Here is a 22,303-nt window from a genome sequence, read left to right as displayed (position 1 = left end):
TAAAAGTCCAGGAAGATTGTGCTAAGTATCTGACATTAAATACCCATAAAGGACTATTTTCACTAAAACGTTTGCTTTTTGGTTTAAAAGTAGCCCCAAATTTGTTCCAGCAAATTATGGATACAATGCTAGCCGGTTTGGATTTTGCTATGGCTTATCTAGATGACATCCTTATAAGAAGTAAAAATGTGGAAGAGCATAAGATCCACATTGGCAAAGTATTCGAGAGAATATCAAACTATGGATTGAAAGTGGCTCTCGAAAAATGTAATTTTGGGATGGACAAAATTGAATATTTGGGACAAGTGATTGATCGAAATGGTAGAAAACCTAATCCTAATAGGACTGAAGCAATCAAAAACATGCCTAGACCAGGAAATATAGTGCAGCTACAGTCATTTTGGGGACTAGCAAATTATTATAATTCTTACATCCCAAATATGCATGAACTAAGAGCACCTTTAAACGAATTATTGAAAAAGAATAAAAAATGGCTCTGGACAAAAGAATGTGATGAAGTATTCCTAAAGATAAAAAATGTCTGTTATCGGATTTAGCATTAGCTCACTACGATCCGAAAAAAGAATTAATTGTAGCAGCAGATGCGAGCGAATACGGTTTAGATGCTGTGCTACTACACAGACTCAAAGATGGATCGACTAAACCAATTATTCATGCCTCAAGGGTTTTGCTACCCGCAGAAAAAAATTATAGTCAGATAGAAAAAGAAGGTCTGGCAATTGTATACGTCATGAGGAAATTTCATAGGGTCATCCATGGAAGATTTTTTATCTTGGAAACGGACCACAAACCTTTGTTATCGATTTTTGGTTCCAAAAAAGGAGTTCCTACTCATACGGCTAATAGGTTACAAAGATGGAGCATGATTCTGTTAAACTACAATTTTAAAATGAAACACCTAGCATCCAGCAAAATTGCACACGCAGATGGTTTGTCCAGGTTGATCCCAAATAAAACTGAATTACTTGAAGAAACTGTTATAGCTGCACTAAAAGAAGAAAATGAACTAACAGATATATTAATAAATACTGTTAGGGAACTTCCGGTAACACTTGAGGAAATAAAGAAAGCAGCAAGAACAGATGAATACATTAACAAGATAAAAAAACAAGTGGGACAAAAAGAAAAGAAGAGGAAAGGATTAACAGTTTTTCCATTTTCAAAGTGCGATGAAACTCTAATGTACGCAGATAGAGTGGTAATACCTCAAGTATTACAAAAGAGAATTTTAAAAGAATTCCACATGGGACATCCTGGAATCTCCAGAATGAAAGCACTAATGAGAGCATATACGTACTGGCCTGGAATGGATCAGGACATAGAAAAAATGATAAAATTATGTAAGGGTTGCCAACTAGCAGAAAAAGCGCCGCCCACTAAGACGCAACCTTGGCCTAAAACAGATATACCATGGACGCGGATCCATATAGATTACGCAGGACCTCTAAAAGGATATTATTACCTGGTAATAGTAGATAGCATGTCGAAATGGCCAGAAATTTTTCAATTCAAACATCCTACAGCGGCAAACACAATAAAGGCGTTGGACGAGGTATTTGGGCGTTTTGGGGTACCAAAAACAATTGTTAGTGATAATGGCACCATGTTCAAAGGTCAAGAATTTAAGATCTACTGTGAGTCACTGGCCATAGAGCATATCACAACACCAACTTTTAGCTCTCGATCTAACGGACAAGCTGAAAGATTTGTCGATACTTTTAAACGAGCGTTAAAAAAGAACGATAACATCGACACTGAAGAAAAAAGTCTTCGGAAATTTTTAGCAGTGTACAGGATAACGCCTAATCCGAATACAAATGCAAATTTATCCCCAGCGGAAATAATGTTTGCCAGAAAAGTGCGCTCTGTGTTCGACCGGTTAATTCCGAGTAAAAAAGTTTTAAAAAAAGTGTAAAAGATAATGTACGATACAAGATATATAAGGACGGGGATAAAGTTTTTTTTCAACAATTATCGGGCAGGGAAGAGTTTTTGGGAAGAAGGCATAATCTCAAAAAGAATTGGAAGAATGGTCTACATTATAAAAAGTCAGACATTTTCCCACAAAAAAAAACATATAAACCAACTCAGACCCCGATATATTGAAATAGTTAAAAACAATGAAATACCGATGGAAGTACTGTATGACATTTTTCACATAGAGCCTCCAAAAAAGGAAGCACCAGTAACTGAAAATACAAGTCACTCTCCAAAATCAAAAAATTCGCAAACGCAAATTTTAAGGAGAAGTGAAAGAAAAAGAAACAGAACTGAATTTTTTGGACAAAATCAAAAAAGAAAAAAATGGTGAAGCGAAATTCTAGGGAAGAATTTAGCTTGGGAGGAAGGTGATATAATGGACTGATCCAACACCCCTCAAATGAATGGACTGTTACGTCTATAAAAAGACAAGCAAACTCTCCTCACGTGGGAGACAGAATTTAGTACTAAGCTGTCAATGGACGCTTAGAAATGTGTGTACCTTTTTACCTAAATAAACCCTTTCTGTACAACCCCAGTAATGACTTGTTATTCATATAATCTACGATATAACAGGTATATACTACGAGACCTGCTTACATGGAAAGGGAACAGCACTTTTCCTGTAACAATAGTAAATAATTATGTCAGCACCTTCAAGGAACTTGTTTGTTATCATTGAACCCTTTCAGTTGAATTAAGTCCGTCAATTTAACTCTTATGCATAGATCATCATAGATTAGATCACTCTAACTGACGTTAAAAAGATTTAAATAAAAAGATGTTTAATTTCAACGTTAGCCGAATGCTAATCAAACCAGAGATGGCTTTGGCTTGTGTTGCCGGGTTCGAATCTATCGAGTGGTGTTAATCGTGACACCCTGCACTGACTGAAGATTCACGAAAGGATGAAACACTAGTGTCTGTAGGTATTTAATTATTATAATAAATAATTTTATATATATATATATATATATATATATATATATATTTAAAGTCCTCTTCGAAGTGATCTCCTCCGGCTACAATGTATCAACAACTTCTGGAAGGCCTCGTGGAAATCTTCCTGTTTGAGCATGTCAATGACCCTCGTCACAGCTTCTTTTCTCTCCTAAAATGTCTCATAAAGATGCAACTATTACTCTACAGCATTTTATATTATGAGTATTTCATAAAATTTTATCTTTTCATTTTTATTGCTAAGCCTTATTCAATTTACTATTTTTCTTTAGATACTATCTGTTTCTATGCTTATATGCATACGAGAGGGCTTACTTTTTGCACAGTTATTAGTCTTCCTGTACATAGGAACCACTAAAAGTTGCAAATTTCTCCCATCATTGAATGATCCGCTAACAGAGATAGGACTTCAGAAATCAGGCCGCATCATTTGGGAAACGCTTTTTTCTGGAAATGTATATTAGTAGAGAAATATCAACGTTACTTCCCAGGTTTTCTTTCAGCCTAGTAACACGACCAAGGCTTTAGTATATTATCTATTCTATAACTAAATCCATAGCTAGAACAATTTTCATACTATCATCAAGAAAAATAATAATTTAACTGATGCAGTAGCCCTAACAGAATTCAAATCCGGCATGCTGAGCACACACTTCGCGCCTGTAAACATATACGTAAAGACTATTAGCCTGATTCGCACTAGGGTACTAATGGTAGTGAAGAGGTGAAAGTCAGAGTGTTCAAGGTCAGAAGATTAGGGTGGGTGGAGATTTTATAGTCACACGCTTAAGTTTCTGATCTGGCGTTGTGGATCGGAGCATCTTCTTTCAGGAGGGGGATAACTGATTGCTGATTTTGCCCTGCTTCTTTATTGTGACAGCTTATCTCATGTAGTGTACGTTCTTTCAAATACAAAAACAAAATCAAATCATCGCGCGACACCAAACCGGCACCATTTCAGACACTTGTAAATCTGAAAATACGATTACTACAGAAATACACTTTGCTATATAACTTACAATGATTAACAATCATCGCACATGCACAATTTCAGTTAGATCAGACAACTGCAAGTGGGCCAGGGCATTACTTATTTAAAGCACCTTGTATATTTGTGTGCATGTGTTTATGTATGAGGTAGATAGATAGATAGATAGATAGATAGATAGATAGATAGATAGATAGATAGGTTTTAGGTTAAAAGGCTATGAGAATGAAATGTAAGGTTGTGGACAACGGGTGAATCAATATAATGTCAAGATGAGAAATGAAATGATATTATGTAATTATCAAAAGAAGGATTTAATTTAATGTAATATCAAAATAGATTATTTTATTTACTACTTACTGTTGTTTTTCATCTGGTGTGCAAGTGTTTTAATATTTCGAGATTAAAACACCCTCTTCAAAGTGATGATATATCGAATTTGTGTTTGCTGTCCGTTTCGACTTGGTGTGGCGTCCTTGGCTTCTACATAAATTTCGAGGTTATGGCATTGGTGGTAAAGTTTTCTTTACGGTAGATCTTTTCTTTCTGATCGAAGATTACGAGTAACTTGGGATGGTATATCTTCATTTTCTTATCCTATCAATGCAGAGGAACACCAGCAGAGGAACAGCGGTAGAAGAACACCAGCAGAGGAACACCGGCAGAGGAACACCAGCAGAGGAACACCGGTAGAAGAAGACCAGCAGAGGAACACCGGCAGAGGAACACCAGCAGAGGAACACCAGCAGAGAAACACCGGTAGAATAACACCAGCAGAGAAACACCAGCAGAGGAACAACGGCAGAGGAACACCGGCAGAGGAACACCGGCAGAAGAACACCAGCAGAAGAACACCGGTAGAAGAACACCAGCAGAAGAACACCAGCAGAAGAACACCGGTAGAAGAACACCAGCAGAAGAACACCAGCAGAGGAACACCGGCAGAGGAACACCAGCAGAGGAACACCAGCAGAGGAACACCAGCAGAGGAACACCAGCAGAGGAACACTGGCAGAGGAACACCGGCAGAGGAGCACCAGCAGAGGAACACCAGCAGAGGAAGAACGGCAGAGGAACACCGGCAGAGGAACACCGGAAGAGGAACACTAGCAGAGGAACACCGGCAGAAGAACACCAGCAGAGGAACACCAGCAGAGGAACACCGGCAGAGGAACACCAGCAGAGGAACACCGGCAGAGGAACACCGGCAGAGGAACACCGGCAGAGGAACACCGGCAGAGGAACACCGGCAGGGGAACACCAGCAGAGGAACACCAGCAGAGGAACACCGGCAGAGGAACACCAGCAGAGGAACACCAGCAGAGGAACACCGGCAGGGGAACACCAGCAGAGGAACACCGGCAGAGGAAAACCGGCAGGGGAACACCAGCAGAGGAACACCAGCAGAGGAACACCAGCAGAAGAACACCGGTAGAAGAACACCAGCGGAGGAACACCAGCAGAGGAACATCAGCAGAGGAACACCAGCAAAGGAACACCGGCAGAGGAACACCAGCAGAAGAACAACGTCAGAGGAACACCAGCAGAGGAACATCAGCAGAGGAACACCAGCAAAGGAACACCGGCAGAGGAACACCGGCAGAGGAACACCAGCAGAGGAACACCGGCAGAGGAACATCAGCAGAGGAACACCAGCAAAAGAAACACCGGCAGAGGAACACCAGCAGAGGAACACCAGCAGAGGAACATCAGCAGAGGAACACCAGCAGAGGAACACCAGCAGAAGAACAACGTCAGAGGAACACCAGCAGAGGAACACCAGCAGAGGAACACCGGCAGAGGAACACCGGCAGGGGAACACCAGCAAAGGAACAACGGCAGAGGAACAACGGCAGAGGAACACCGGAGTGATCCTATAAGTTTACTTCTCTAACTTAAAATAATTAACATTTATTCTAATGCCAGCGGTCTGTGTTCTGCAATTGCCTTTCACTCATCTTCCTCATGATATATCTAAATCGAAAAGTTGATCTGTGTTTAGTTATTTAGTGGGCTAAAAAAGGGATCGTTTCTTTTAATCCTGTTAAGGCTTAGGTGTTATGTTTCGATCACTGGCGTGTCCCTTTTCTTTCCGAGATTCTATGGGTGTGGGGAGGTGACTCTGCTCTTGATGGGAAATCGATTCTTAAACTTTTTAGTCTACCTTTCTCATACAAATTTTCTTGACGTTCACATATTAAAGCCATTGCCCCTTCTGCTTCTCGTAAAATTGGTGTTCTCTATCGCTCGTAACTCCCTCACACCGGAGGCTATTCTTTATCCCTACCAATCTACTATCAGACCATATATGGAGTACTGTTGTCATATTTTGACTAGTGAGTCTTTGGCTTATGTGAAGGTTCTTGACAAATTGCAGGAACATGTCTTTAATTTGAGTGATCTCTCACTCTTCTAGCTGACCGCAACCTCTCTTTCACGGACGTGATGTTGCTAACTTCAGTCTTTTCTGTAAATACTATTATGGTATGTGTTCTTTCAGAATTATCTGATCGATTCACTGCTTCTTTTGTTCCAGCTCGTTTGACTCGCTGGTCTAGTGGTTTCCATCAATTCGTTGTTTTAATAGCTCATTGTAATACAGTTCCTTATTGTAGAAACTTCTTTCCAAGGACTGCAAAGATGTGGGACTCCCTTTTATGCTTACTGTTTTCCTCCTGCCTACAGCTTTGATCTTTTCAAGATTAAAATTAATAGGCATCTCCAGTCTTTGCGATAATCATATTTCGTTCTTGTTAATGACTTACGTCAAGTGGCTTCATGCCTTGTCTCGTTTGATTTCCATAAAACAAACTTATATCTATTATTATTTCGTTTCAATTCATCTAGTGCACTTTCTTCTTAACCTTAAACCTATCTCTACACTATGAAAAGTCCTAATACAATGAACGAATTGTTATGTAGCAGGTGTTTGCTATCTTTTGTACATATCTGAAAACCTACTTTTGACGTTTCTGGATTTTTGAGATGAGGATTGGTTATATGTATTATTCATCGGACTACTGTTCTCATATTGAGTGTGATTTTCACAACGTTTCGGTCGATATAACCTCCGACCTTTTTCAGGTTTATCTTGTCGAACTCGGGAATGTTTCTGTCGAACTCGGGTGATATTTACAACTAGAAATAAAAAGTAGGTTTAAGGCTCCCAAAATTCGTACTAGAATTGTCCGCAAGGACCCGTGGCGCAGTGGTTAGAGTACTGGGAAAAGTCGATTGTAAAAGTGATATTCTCCTGAAGGTTGAAGGTTCAATCCTCAGTGTGGGCGACCGAAATATACATTTGCGAATTACTTAGGACCTCTATCTCTATAATGGCTGACGGAACAAGAGCACGCTACCTCCGTGAAATAAATAAAGGGTTCCGCTCGAAAATCCCATCCGAGTTCGACAGAAACATTCCTGAGTTCGACAAGATACACCTGAAGAAGGTCAGAGGTTATATCGCCCGAAACGTTGTGAAAATCACACTCAAGATGAGAACGGTAGTCCAATGAATAATAACCTACTTTTGTTTATTTTTCAAATCCCACAACATTTTGTCTGAATTGCTTCAACGCAATTTTCATTAAATTCAAAAATTTTACCATCGTAACAATTAGTGCCACTTCATCCCCCTCCTTCCTCAGGTTCAATCCTAATACACTTCTAATAAATAAATAATGCTAATGTTTCTTGTTCAAAAGAAATCTATCGATAGCGAATAACTTCGCTTTCTTGAAAATTATTGGTGGTAGACATAGCAAAACGGTAATCAATAAAGTCCTCGACTCACAGATAACAAAAATCCAATATGGCGTCCACCACAACAATAAACGTGTATTTAGTGTGTTCAGTGTGAAAGAAAAGATTTTCAAATATTTCAATTATAAACGCTGGGTTATTTATTCCCCCTTTCGCCGGGGGCAAGTGAGTTCACACACCAGTAGTTAACACAAAGAAAAGATGAAGAAAAATAGAAAAACTAGAGGATGGATGCGGTTAAATAACAATAAATTCAATTCATCAGGTCGCCTTACGCTATTTCGACGCTGATTTCGTTGGGGAATCGCACGCCTGAAAAAAATTAAACATTGAAATTTTCTTATTAGATTTCAAAATCGTTTGCTTTCCTCCGGCGCTTCACAGACAAGATATTGGCATTCTCTTCTTTCAGTCCCAAAGGACAACTATAGCTGACTTCTGTGCTCAACGTAGAAAAAGAAAAAGATATTCATTCTTTTTTTTCTTCTACTCTTACCTTGTCTTATTTTTATGTCATTTTTTTACTTCCTTTTTTTTGTGTTATTTTTATCGTCATTTTTTAATTTATTCAATACTTTAAAAAATGTTTTAAAATGTTGAAATGAACGGAAATGACGTCAACGAATTCTTAAAAGTCAAAATAAACAAGAGAGATATGAAAAAGACGTAAATAAATAATCTACAAAAAAGTTTACATTTGTTTTGATCTCATTTTTGTTCTTAACATTTATAGATTTTTCTACATCGTTTTTCTTTTTTCAGGCTTTTATGACGCAGCTTTTACATCTTTTTCTTTTTTATCAATTCTTTTTAACATCTTTTTTTCTTTTTATGACTTTTGTTCTACATCTTTTTTATGACTTCTTTTTACGTCTTTTTAATAACTTCTTTTTTACATCTTTTTTATGAATTTATTTGTACATTTTTTATGACTTAGTTTTCACATCTTTTTTATGACTTCTTTCTTTATAACATCTTTTCTTTTTTATGACATTTTTCTTTATATGGCTTCTTTTTTTACTCTTTATTTCTTTTTTATGACTTCTTTATAACATCTTTTCTTTTTTATTACTTCTTTATAACATCTTTTCTTTTTTATGACTTCTTTATAACATCTTTTCTTTTTTATGACTTCTTTATAACATCTTTTCTTTTTATGACTTCTTTATAACATCTTTTCTTTTTTATGACGTTTTATTAACGTCTTTTTCTGACTTCTTTTTGCATCTTTTTATTTCTTTTCTTTTTAAAAATTTTCTACGTCTTTTTCTTTTTTTTTAAACTTTTTTACATCTTTTTCTCTTTTTTATGACTTTTTGTTACATTTATAATATTTGTATCATTCTCATTTTGAGTGTCATTTTCACAATGTTTTGGCTGATTAACCTCTGATCTGAGGAATCTTTCTTTCGAACTCGAGAATCTGCACAAAATTTCGAATAGAACTCTTTCTTTAATCCCTGAAAGTAGCATGCTCACGTCCCGTCAGCCATTCAGCTACCCCACATAAACATTAAAAAACATAATTCTATTTTACATCTTTTTTTTCTTAATTGTGCCTTTTACTTTATTGTTTTATTTTAAATTATTTTCTTTATTCGAATTAAAAAGAAATATATATATATATATTTTTTTTTTTACGTGGAGGTCACCACTTATCAAGGACCGGAGGCTACTCAGGGATAAGGGTTATTGCGTGAACAGTGATCAATGAGATAGTATTGTGGTAATCATTAGTATTGGAGATTTGATGGAGTGTCTTACTTAAGAGAGCCGTTTGTCAGGAATTTGTTTATGTTGAACCTGAACACATCCAAGTTGTAGTCAGGTGGGAAACAGTCAAACGGAAGAGAGTTTCACAGTCGTGCACTTCTGAGAAAGAAGCTCTGCTAATGGAATCTACGTTTGGATTTAGGCATAGATAAAGAGTGGGCAAAATTATTGACAGTAGTTTTAGCCAGACGGGTGTTTCTCGTGAAAGATGACTCAGTTCAAACACCTGTAAAACAGAAAACAAAATTAGTTCCGAGCTGTAATTTGCTACATAGCCCGTAGAGATATAAATCATTGCACATGCAAAATTTCAGCCAGATCAGACAACTGGAAGTGGGTCAAGGGCATTACTTATGTCACGCCCCTCGTAATATCCAATACTTTTGCTGATGAGGAGACTTTGTTTAAAAAAATACTATATGTGAAAATTATTGTCCATGACTTATTGTCTATCGCAAAAAAACATCGTTTCCGAAACGATCGTACAAATTATTGACTTTGTTGTGTTCCTTCTATTGAAACAGATTTTTAATTTTTAATTTGAATTTGAATTTTAAATTATCAATCACATTAGTAAATATATATATATATATATATATATATATATATATATATATATATATATATATATATACATATAAACAGTACAGCCACATTTCAAGATTCAAACACCCACGCCTCATGATGCAAAACGCGCACCCCTTATGCAAACCATACTGGCGGAGTTTATATATATATATATATATATATATATATATATATATATATATATATATATATATATATATACATTAAGAATGTGAAAAGGAATATATAATTATTTCCACAGCCAGACAACGATGCAGCTCACAGGAGCTATGGAAGCTAACAAACCTGAAGTTCAAGACTCGACTTTATTCCACTATCAGATTTCTTTGCGGTTTACTGGACCTGTGATAGTTAATAAGACTTGATCTGTGATAGTTAATAAGACTTGATCTGTGATAGTTAATAAGACTTGATCTGTGATAGTTAATAAGACCTTCTGTGCGGCGCGTTTTCTCAGTTTGTAGAGTGATTGCCTCGCATGCAAAAGACTCGAGTTTCCAATCCTGAGTTCGGATTATCTAACTGATGAGCCCAAATGAGGGCAAAACTCGAGTCTTGGAATTCCGGTTTGTTAGCTTTCATGGCTCTTTTGAGCTGCGACGTTGTCTGGCTCTGGAAACAATTATATATATATATTTATATATATATATATATATATATATATATATATATATATATATATATATATATATTAGCAAGCCTGGCGTTTCCCGATTGTGAAATACGCTAAAAGATATTTTAAATAATCTAAATTTCGTATATGTTATTACGGAGTTTACCCTATCGATTATTATATTCTACTCGATATAGTAGTGATTTGAAAAGTTATAAAAAATCACAATATGATATGGGTGCCATCAGCTAGAATCGAATCAAAATATATATAAAGCCATTGCCCTTTCTGCTTCTCGTAAAATTGATGTTCTCTATCGCTCGTAACTTCCTCACACCGGAGGCTATTCTTTATCCCTACCAATCTACTATATATACCCATATGCATATAAAAGCTTAAAAACTAATGCTGTTAAAGCCAGAAATGTATATATTCGCATGCATAGAAGTAACACGTTTAGTCGACTTACGCCTGCTAAATTCTTTATTTTCAACTTTGACCCTTAGTAGGTATTTTTACTGGCTAAAACTGGGACGAATTTGTTCTACAGGTTCAGATGCCCTATATATCAAGTCTGTAGCTTTAATATTGGAAATAGGTTATGTCACGGCAAGTGCTTGGGCCTCCCCAAGAGTCTCTCTTTTTGCGCGTTTTCATATATATATATATATATATATATATATATATATATATATATATATATATATATATATATGTTTTTATTCGAACGTTTTTTCACACCGGTTGTGTTACTCTTAACATCTGTTGTGTTATTCTTAACATCTGTTGTGTTATTCTTCACGTCGTTTCTGTTATGTTTTGCATCATTTGTGTTACGATTTGCATCTTTTGTCTTATTCTTTACATCTGTTATATTTTTTACATCTTTTCTGTCAATCTTTGCAGGTGTTAGACAAAAATCTGTTGTGTTATTCGTTACATCGTTTGTCTTACTCTTTACATCTTTTCTGTTATTTCTTGCATCTATTGTGTTACTCTTTACATCTTTTCTGTTATTTCTTGCATCTATTGTGTTACTCTTTACATCTTTTCTGTTATTTCTTGCATCTATTGTGTTACTCTTTACATCTTTTCTGTTATTTCTTGCATCTATTGTGTTACTCTTTACATCTTTTCTGTTATTTCTTGCATCTATTGTGTTACTCTTTACATCTTTTCTGTTATTTCTTGCATCTATTGTGTTACTCTTTACATCTTTTCTGTTATTTCTTACGTCTATTTTGTTACTCTTTACGTCTTGTCTATTATTTCTTACATCTATTGTGTTACTCTTTACGTCTTTTCTGTTACACTTTTTTCGCGTTTGTTCTTTGTTTATTTCCGCTTTTTAAAGATATATTTTGCATATTTCTTTTTTTTTTTTTTTACATCTCTTTTGTTTTTTCTTGGCGTTCTGGCAAAGACAATATTATTCAGTTCCTGCATTCGTAAAACTATTAAACATTTGATGCTAACACAAAGTAAAAGACTGTTTAATACTACGATGATATTGTCTACTGAACATGTTTAGTCCCATAATCTTTAAAAAAAAAAACCGGTTTGACATTGTGAGCTATGGTCTCGAGGACACGAATGAGGAGCGGATATAATTGCAATCAATTTATGAAAAAAGTCTGTTTTTGTACGTTGATGGCGAATATTAATTTTCAATTTGAACTTTTTTCCGGCTTAAATTCCTAAGAGATGAAAAAAAAATATTCACCTTTTTAAATGATTCAATTTGACGATCGTCTTTTCTTCTCACTCAATTTAATGTCCGTGCCTACCGTGCAGAGAGCGCGACGCTATTTCTTATTAAGTATATTGAAATTGACGCTAATACAATGGTTATCAATATGAATGTTGTAGCATCCTCGAGTTCGATTTACGGTATATTTGCCACTAGAGAATGTTATCAACTTTAACATGGTCCACTCGGTGGCTACTGAATTCTAAAACATAGGAAAGAAACTGTATTAATTCGTTCATTCATCCTGTACGAATCAGATGATTCTTTTGTTGGCATTCGTTTCCCCGATAGCTTTCTCGTTATATTTTTATAGAACGACATTGGGCACTTATAGGAGGGACCGCATGAAGGTTGCCAACATATTCAGTGAAAGTGCTTCTGTGGCACGAACTGGACTCAACGTTGTCAAACCCAGATTGCCAATCCATGTCGTTAACCACTTAGACACTGTTAGTTCCCTGTTACTACTTTGTTGGTGATTGGTTGGCTATAGAAATCGATATATTAAAAGTTAGAACATTCAAATAAAGTCATAAATTATTCAAAGTATTTAAAGAAACTAATGGAATTTTCCTTAGAATCCATCTGGAGGTCATTAGGAACAGTTATTGGTCAGGTTCATAAATAACTGTAATATATTTAAACATAAAGAAACAAAAATTTAGGCATAAGAGACTATTATTTCATATCATGTTTAGCAGAGATTATGTGAGGAGATGCGAGAAATTCCTGTTCAAATTACTTTTAAACTTCTGTTATGTAAGTACAGTTAGGAAAGCAAGAAACGAGGATGGAATTCCGTAGTCTAGCAGTCCGAGAGAAGAAGCTATTAGCATAGACGGCTTTCCTATATCTAGCGACTGCAACATTGAAGAGATAAGATTGTGCTGCTAGCCTAGTTTGTCGGCTGCATCTAGGTCGAGTTCGTCAAAACATAATTCATTAAAGTACTTGTAAAACAGACTCAAACATGCAATATTATGGTCATGGGACAGGGGTTAAAGTTTTGTTTATAGTACAATGTTATATATTCGTTGCGGACGGTCGTTCAAACATCCTTTTTAGTCTATATAATTGCTAAATTTACTTTTGTCACTGGTCTACGATGTATACACACTGAAAGCTGATAAAACACAACACAGCTGATCTTTAAATAATATTTTGTTTTATTTTACACCGGCAACAGTTTTAGATTTAGTTATGACGAATGTTTGCCATCAGTGAAGGCGTGTGGCGATTGTGTGGATGTTTGGCGGGGAAGGAAATATGTCAGTATTAAATTGGAGACTCTTTTGGAGGGGCCCTATATAAGAGGCTCTATATAAGAGGAAGAGGCTACTATTTGGTGCCCCAGCCCATGTGTGGTAATACTACTTCATGCATAGACTAATAGTGACTTTATAAAGATAGAGGTTACTGTCAGATGTAAACAATTTTCTAACACGGTAAAGAGAATCTACATTCTTTGCAGCACCCTTACTAGCTAAAATTCTTTCTAGAAAGACATCGCGTACTTACAGGAGAAACTACGTAATGGATGCCAAAGTTAAGAAGTAAAAGTGGTTCTGTGGAACGAACTAGATTCGAACTTGCCACACCTAAATTATCGATCCGTATCGTTAACCACTTAGCTACCGCCACCTACCAGAAAGTGTATCATAATACCTGACTCCAGACTTTGAAAAAACAAAGTTCTCAATATCCTTTAAGATAGAGATATACAATGAGGTTAGTTTTTGCAGGGAGGTTGTTGTCCAAGTAGTCACTCATTTCGTACTCACTAGACTCAGCGTGCTTAATACCGATGATCTAACGAGAACCGGTGTTCCAACATGATTATGCCGTCGGTAAAATTAACCCATCTTAGTGGAATACACATGCGACTAAGGATCCTAGTGGTTGGTGCTCCAGTCTATATGTGTCAACAATACCCCATGCATGGGGTGAATGATGGTTTTGTTACAATGTAGGATTCTGACATAAATGACCTCCCCGACAAAATTGCCTCTGAGATGGGTATATATGCTGATTACACCACACTCTATAACAGGCACGACAGTAAAACAGATGAACACATATCTAAAGAAATGGCAGAAACACTAGAGGATGACCTCCAATCTGTAGTGGAATGGGGACAAAAATGGGTGGTCACTTTCAATGCCGCCAAGACTAAACTAGTCTCATTCAATAATTACAAGAAACCTTCTCTACCACCAATAGCAATGGCCAACGACTCTTTATCTGAGAGTACGTCTTTCAAGCTCCTTGGCCTAACGTTCACAGGAAACATGAGTTGGAACAATTACATCGAGGGCATTGCCAGGGCTACTGCAAGGGAGGTGGGCTCTTTCTACCGTGCTAGAAAACTACTAACACCCGAAAGTATCCTGTACCTCTATAAGGCAACCATTCGCCCATGTATGGAGTATTGCTGTCATATTTGGGCTGGTGCATCGACTACTAGTCTCTCGCTCCTTGACAAGGTTCAAAAGAGAGTCGCAAATCTGATAGGCCCTAAATGGGCATCTAAGCTTCAGCCTCTGTCCCATCGACGAAACGTTGCATCCCTCTGCCTGTTCTACAAGTATTTTAATGGTGAATGCTCTGACGAACTGCAAGCACTTGTGCCCCCACGACGTGAACACCCTCGACAGACCCGAAAGGCTGCAAAATCCCACCCCCACACTGTAGAGATCTCTAGATGTAAAAGATCTTTCTATTCCAGTATTTTCTTCCCCAGAACCGCTTGACTTGTGAATTCCATTTCCGTCCCTGCTTCCCCAACTGTACTGACGTGCAGAAGTTCAAGTGCAACGTGAACCAACATCTTGCTGCCCAAATCCCTACATAGTACCCCAGTAGTTGTTGCCCCTGTTAGTAGCCCCCTACACCAAAGTGGCAATGTGCCTTTTATGGGGTGAAAATGTAATAAAAAAAAAGGTGTGAAAAGTTTTCTAACGCTTTGCGGCAGTCTTGTCTTTTATGTATCTGCTACAATTTATGTTGCATGTACGAGGGGTTTTCCAAAAGAAATGTCTCCTATTTTTTATTCCGTCCGAATGCATCAGAAGAGGGATCACATTGCATTGTTAAGCTGACTGAACACATGCGTCTAAAGCCCTTTTGAATTTCATATCCAGAGAAGGAATAGTGCTTCCACTTAAACATTAAGAAACATAACGAAAAACGATTAAAAAAAATTCTAAGTTCAGATATAAAAAAAACGTAAAATACTTTACAATCATAACCGATAATTGCCCCTAGTGACTTATTAGAATGTTCTCTGTAGTGAGTGATCGTCCGCGGATAGTGAATAATCACACCCTTGTTACATAAAATTATTTTTTAAAAAAAGGTCAATTTTCAGGGGTCACTACGGTACTTTTTAACACATTTTTACACAAGAATTACCACTTATCAAGGCCCAGAAGCCACTCGAGGATAAGGTTTAATGGGTATACATTAGTCAATGTGATTATAGCGTAGTAAACATAAGCAGTAGGAATTTTGTAAATTAGATTACTTAGGGGGGACGGTTTATCAAAAACTTGTTTACGTTGGACAATCATATTGTACCTATTTACAATGCCTTCCCACGGGGCAGAGTTAGACACCAGGGTCGTTTTTTAACGCGAAGAAAAGGTACAAAAATAAAAATTGTCTCAGTCGTGAAGAAGTTCTCCTCCACTGAAAGAGAACAAAAATGGAAGTGCGGCATCTGAAGAACAGATACTACACTTTGATCTTGGCCAACCAATCATATTGTAGTCAGCTGGAAAGCACGCAAACGGAAGAGAGTTCCACAGGCGTGCAGCTCTAAGAAAGAAGCTTTATTCATGGAATCTACATTTAGGTTTAGGCACAGATAAAGAGTGTGGGAAATTGTTGATAGTGGTTTTAGCTAAACGAATGTTTTTCGTGTAAGTTTGGCGAGGGAAGGACCATTGTTGTGATTCAATTTTTAACTGATTGTCATAAGAATTCCGTTAAAAATTATATCATAAGAAAATCTTAAAAAGTACCCTAGCTACCCCTGAAAATTGAACTCTTTTTATAATTTACGGACACACCCTCAAACCCACGGTTCGATTTCTTATAATACGGACCTAACTCATTTTTTTTAGTTGAAAAAACATGGAATTTACACCTGATGAAGGTCGTAGGTTTCAGCGACCGAAATGCTGTGCCAATAACATTCAACATGAGAATAATTGTCCGAACAATACAAACATTCGTATCCTGTCGCCAAAATTCAGAATTGCAATCACACACTTGATTAGCTGTTAATGCCCATGGACATGGATAGAACGTGAGCAGATCTAGAGAAGTTACACTACAATTTAAAAATTAAAAAAACACTTTATTCTTTATTAGCAGGGTTACCTGTTGTTGCCTGTGACAAAAGTAACTTATTTCTATTAAAACGTCTATCGCTTTACCTCTCTCTCTCTCTCCACCTCTCTCTCTCTCTCTCTCTCTATATATATATATATATATATATATATATATATATATATATATATATATATATGTATATATGTATATATATATTTCTATCTTTCTCTGTCCAACCCTCTCTTTCTCCAGAACCCACCATATTCTTCCTTATCTGGACATACACATATACAACCTTCCTTTATATAATAGAGTCTTCGATTGAGGAGACTATATTTTTTCCAAATTATTCTATATATATAAAAGCGAAAATGTATGTATGTATGCATGTATGTGTGTATGTTTGTGTGTCTGCTAAAAACTTTCGACAGACAGAACAAAAATTCACAAATTTGGTCTCATATGAAAGCCCTTTCCTTTGCCCGACAAATATCGAAAAATTGCCCAAGAACGTTAATTTTGTCATCCTGAAATCAGCACTTTTCTACAGGGGGTCAGCAAAAACCGTCCTCTCATGACGAATTCGCTTCTACGTATGCGTCATTCGACCTCGTAACCTGATTTAGTTTAAAGATTTAAAATATGACTCAATCATGTGTATGTCGTGTTAGGTCAGTTGGTTAGAGCGTTTGGTCATTATCTACACGTTTTGGGTTCAAATCGTGGTGTGAGATGTCTTTCTTTTTTTTCGATTTTTTTTATTTTAATATTGAAACAGGGTTATTTAAGCCATTTTTCACGCAACGTTCGTTTTTCTGTTTGTCTTCGCTTATTCTTAGGTTTTCATTAACACCCCACCCCCGACCGACCACACACACCCAAAAACACGCCAGGTACCCACTGATTTTTTTAATTTGTAATATTTGTAATATCGAAATAGGCTTATTTAAGCCATTTTTCACGTGTTTTTTTTTGGGGGGGGTATTTTTCAGATTTTTTAAAGAAGTTTTAACGTTCGTTTTTCTGTTTTCTTTTTTGTTTTTGCTTTTCCGATTTTTACATTTACCATCGTTCGTTTGCCTTACGTTAGTTTTTTTGTTTGTTTTTTTTTCGATTTTTTAATTTTAATTTAATATTTAAAAACATTTACTTCGCTTATTCTTATAATATACTAGAAGTTCGGCTTTGCTTTGCTCGGGCCCTGTGTATTGTTCATGACTTTATGTGCATATGGATATATATATATTTTAAAAGGTTGACTCATGTCCAGGTAACCTACATCAAAAATGTCAAGTGTTTAGACCACAAAATTGGCGAAGATGTTTTATTATAGTCAGTTGTTAGCTGGACATCAGAGAGAACGGACGACTCAAAGGGGGGAGTTGGTCTCTCCATGACGCAGGGAGCGGCGTTTTCTCAGGCAGCTAAGATGTGAAGACGTTGTAATCTATGACGATGCCGGCCAGAATCCTGAAAATAAACGTTCGTATACAATTCAGATATGCGTTGTGTTATTTACATCTATTAAAAGAACTGTTTGTCTACAACTGTTTCGATACGTCCACGTCAATCGTTTCCTGTTAGAACTGTTGTATAAATGTTAAAATATGCACACTAGACGATTAACTAAATGATACGACGTATATGCATACACGCATTTACACGTACGTGGATATACAGATAAAATATAAAACCCAACTATTCAACATGTACGTCGTTATGGAACGTGTTCATATGGACACACAATGTAACATGAGCAAAGTAAAAGTCGTTACTCGCGCTGGGCTCTTATACACCCTTACTATCTTGATGAAAGCAGAGCTTCGTTAGTCTGGTCATGTAGTCCGCATCCCTAACTGCCCAAGACGCATCTATTTGATGAGCTCCTACACGGCAAACGCTTCTATTGCAGCAAGAGAAACTGTTTTAAATACCTTTTAATGGAATCACTGAAGGCCTTCAACGTTGATCCGTCATCATGGGAGCAGACAGCTTAAGATAAAACAAAATGGTGGGTCGCTATTCACAACGGTGCTCACCAATATGAAAGTGACAGGAAATCTGATGCAGAGAAGCGCGGGCAGGACAGGAAGAACTATGCTTAGAAGCCCTTGACATCTGGTATTATTCTCTGTTCTCACTGTAGCAGAACTTTTCAAGCGAAGATTGAACTTCTCAGTCATCATCGAACTCAGCGGGTCCTGGATATGACTTTAAACTATAAACTTGCGGGCTTTGGGGAGTATGGAGCCACCCCTTAATTGCCATTGCTCCCAGATGCACTTTCACCGAGAGTGGCAGTACCTGTTAGGGTCCCAACTATAGACTAAATAGAAACCGACTTGAAAAAAATATATATATATATTCTATTAAAAAAATTGTTCTTCAAAATCACTGGATTCGGCATTAAATAACCTGAAAAGGATTGATATACTGCAAAACAAAAACAACCAACCAACAACCGAACTCACCGACGATGACCTTTCCACTGCACCCTTCAGGATGATCCGTGTTGTTCCAATGGACGAACAACACACACATCTACACAACTATGCCGACCGCGTGCGTATTATACATACATGTTTACGTCAGAATATAAACAGTGTGTAACATTTGACCTTTGTCAAAGCGTAACGTACGGACTAAGGAAAGGGGCAAGCAGAATATTATACGGATGAATCCTATATTGAATGTATGTTTAATTTTTCTTAAACTTTTATACAGTGAAATATAAACTTTACATAAATATATACAATGCTACCAGGGAGCCGCGACGTTGCCCGAGATTGAATGATGACCAACGAATGTTGATTATCATTCAATCTCGGGCAACGTCCCATATTTTATTATCATCAAAATCTGTGAACACGCCCAATTTTCAATCAAATCGATGGATTGCCTGCTCTACTTGGGGACCAATCGCGGTGCACCGGGAAAAAGCTTCACGCCCGTCTTCGCAATGATTTAGTTCACATAACATTGTAGTCTACATTGCACTGTATAGAAACTACTCTTGGTTTATAACATTATTATTATCTATACTATTAATAAAATTCTAAATGTTTATTCATTCATTTATTTATTTATTTATTCATGTTTGTGTGTATATACCAATACAGCTTTCAAACGGATGAACCAAATTGAAAAATTCTTTTTTTTCCCCCCTAGATTGTCCTTATCTATATATGGTTTGTAACGAACAAGGCTGAGTCACACAAAAAGTTCAAAATAAGGGTTTGGGGGCTGTTTCGTGCAATTGTCGAAAAAGTTACCTGCCCATGTCAACGGAATTTAGAACTGTCTGTATAAAGCCGCGGTAACATCTTTTGGCATATGGGCAGGGCTTGTGGCGCAATGGATAACGCGTCTGACTACGGATCAGAAGATTCTAGGTTCGAATCCTGGCAAGTTAGTAATAATTTTAACCGTCATTTTATCCAACGTTTACTCATTATCCTTACTCTTAGGGTATTTTTGTTTTTTTTCAGTGATTTTGTTTTGTGCATATGGGCATTTCCTATACTCCAAGTTCACAGGGTAAGCGTTGATGGTAAGACGATGTTGAGTGTACTTGATGTTGAGTGTACTCGATTTTGCGTTTGACTCGGCGTTGCATGTGCCGACGTTGCTCAGCCGATAGTATGTAATAACTTGAATTAAAATGCAAAAGTCAAGTATCATTGCTCAGTTGTGCTCTAAACAGAAACATTCATTTCGAACGCGCCCCTGTTATATCAAATAACATACTGTTGATTTTATATTTCGGGCCTTTCTGCTTGTGTAGTAATAAAACTTTTCAAATGCACTTGTGATGTTAGGTTGTGTAAGGTTTTTATTTTGGTCAAAATCGTCTCTTCTTTCTTTCATCGGATTTTTTTTCGATTATCGATACTTATCGAAGACATTCTGATACAAAACCTATTTAAAGACACTGGCAGGTGCATGGGGTACATTTATGTAGAAATGTCATAAAAAATATACTCAACCGTTTCGGAGTCCATAGTGAACGAACTTACGCACACACAGAGACAACGTTCGTTTTATATAATACATAGATATAGACAGAGATGGTTTCCCAAGTTCGACATAACAATACTCAAGTTCGACAAGATCCACCTGAAGAAGGCCTGAGGTAACATCGACCGAAGTGAATACCGTTTATATAAATTATCAGTCTATATGAGTATATATGTCTTCTATGAGTCTATGTTTGTCTATGGTCATTTAAAGAGGACGAAGGATTAGAGTTAGGCTTAGCTTATATTGTTCATTGTGATTCGCTGTTCTCCTCTATTCGTTCAGACAAGTACATGGAACATGTTCATCTATATGAATAAAAGAGTAGACGTATGTATGTGTCTGTGTGAAAATATTTAACCGATAAACTCTTTAAACTGCTGATAATAAAACACTGAAATTAACAGGAAATAGTGATTATACACCAAGTATAGTTTATAACGAGTAAAATCTTTGTTGGGATGGATGAATAACACGCACAGAACTATGTTCGCAAGTTGAAATGTAAAATGTTCATTTCAACTTGCTGATATATGTTTGTTACTTTTGCTCATGTGCAAATTCATTTATAGTTTGAAGTGGATTAATTCTTAACCGTTATTATGTATATGTGTGGTTAGCTCAAGCGGTAGGGAATATGGCTGGATCGCTAAACATTTTAGTTTCGATTCTAGCTGATAGCATCCACGCCATTTTTTTTTTTTTTTTTTTTTTTTTTTTGCTTTTGACGCCAGTACTATATATTAGGTACAACATAATATTCGCTTGAGAGTTAGCTCTGTAATAATAAATGCGAAATCTACATGAATTAAAATATATTTAAGCGTATTTTACGAGAGGCAAGGCCGGACGCCCTCCCCCTCCTCCCCGCTAGTCTAAATAATAAAAAATATATAAGTTTGCCTTTTATTTAATAGAGATTTTCCATTAACGCACATGAACGCATATTTCTTATCGACTGTGATTTTTACCGTCTTATCCAGATAGACCTGCAAAATCTTTGAACAAATAAATATTTTTTTTTTTTACACTTTTCCCCAATCTTTATCGTTTCTTCTCCAAAAAACAACAAATGAAAAGTGAAAATGGATTCATTAAAATAAAAACCGAAAACTCAAAACTGTCAAATTAAAACGGCTGGCTTAGCAATTATGTTGTCACATTTGGAATAATTTTGGAAAGGTGGCCATTGGGAATTGCAAATGAATTTTAATTGGCGGCCATTTTGTTTTTAATTTTCGCCTATTTATTTTGTATTGCTTTCTTGTTTATTGATTGTTACGGAAATTCAATTGTCTGGCCGTAAAAGAATTTGATTGACAAATGTAACTGTTGGTGGCAGACGATTTGTAATTAAATTCATGTTTGCTTTTGCATGTAAATCGCTGTATTTAATTTCTTTTACTTTGTTAAATTTTCTGTTTGGCGTCTTCGTGTTTTGATTGCTATTCTACACGTTAAAAGATTGAAAAATTATTACACAAAGCAACTCGTGCTTTTAATATATGGTATTAGG

The 22,303-nt window shown here is 36.5% G+C and overlaps 1 non-coding gene across 1 annotated transcript; it reads left to right on the top strand.

Moving 5' to 3' along the window:
• Nucleotides 1-20,110: 20,110 nt before the first annotated feature.
• Trnar-acg (transfer RNA arginine (anticodon ACG)) lies at nt 20,111-20,183 on the top strand. Its single transcript has one exon. It is a non-coding gene; the product is annotated as a tRNA-Arg (tRNA).
• Nucleotides 20,184-22,303: the final 2,120 nt, after the last annotated feature.

Source organism: Euprymna scolopes, chromosome 1, assembly GCF_053919585.1.
Source record: "Euprymna scolopes isolate OS-2025 chromosome 1, ASM5391958v1, whole genome shotgun sequence".
Classification (NCBI taxonomy): Eukaryota; Metazoa; Mollusca; class Cephalopoda; order Sepiida; family Sepiolidae; genus Euprymna; species Euprymna scolopes.
The sequence above is the reverse complement of the archived record's forward strand: the minus strand, read 5'-3'. Positions and strand labels throughout refer to the sequence as shown.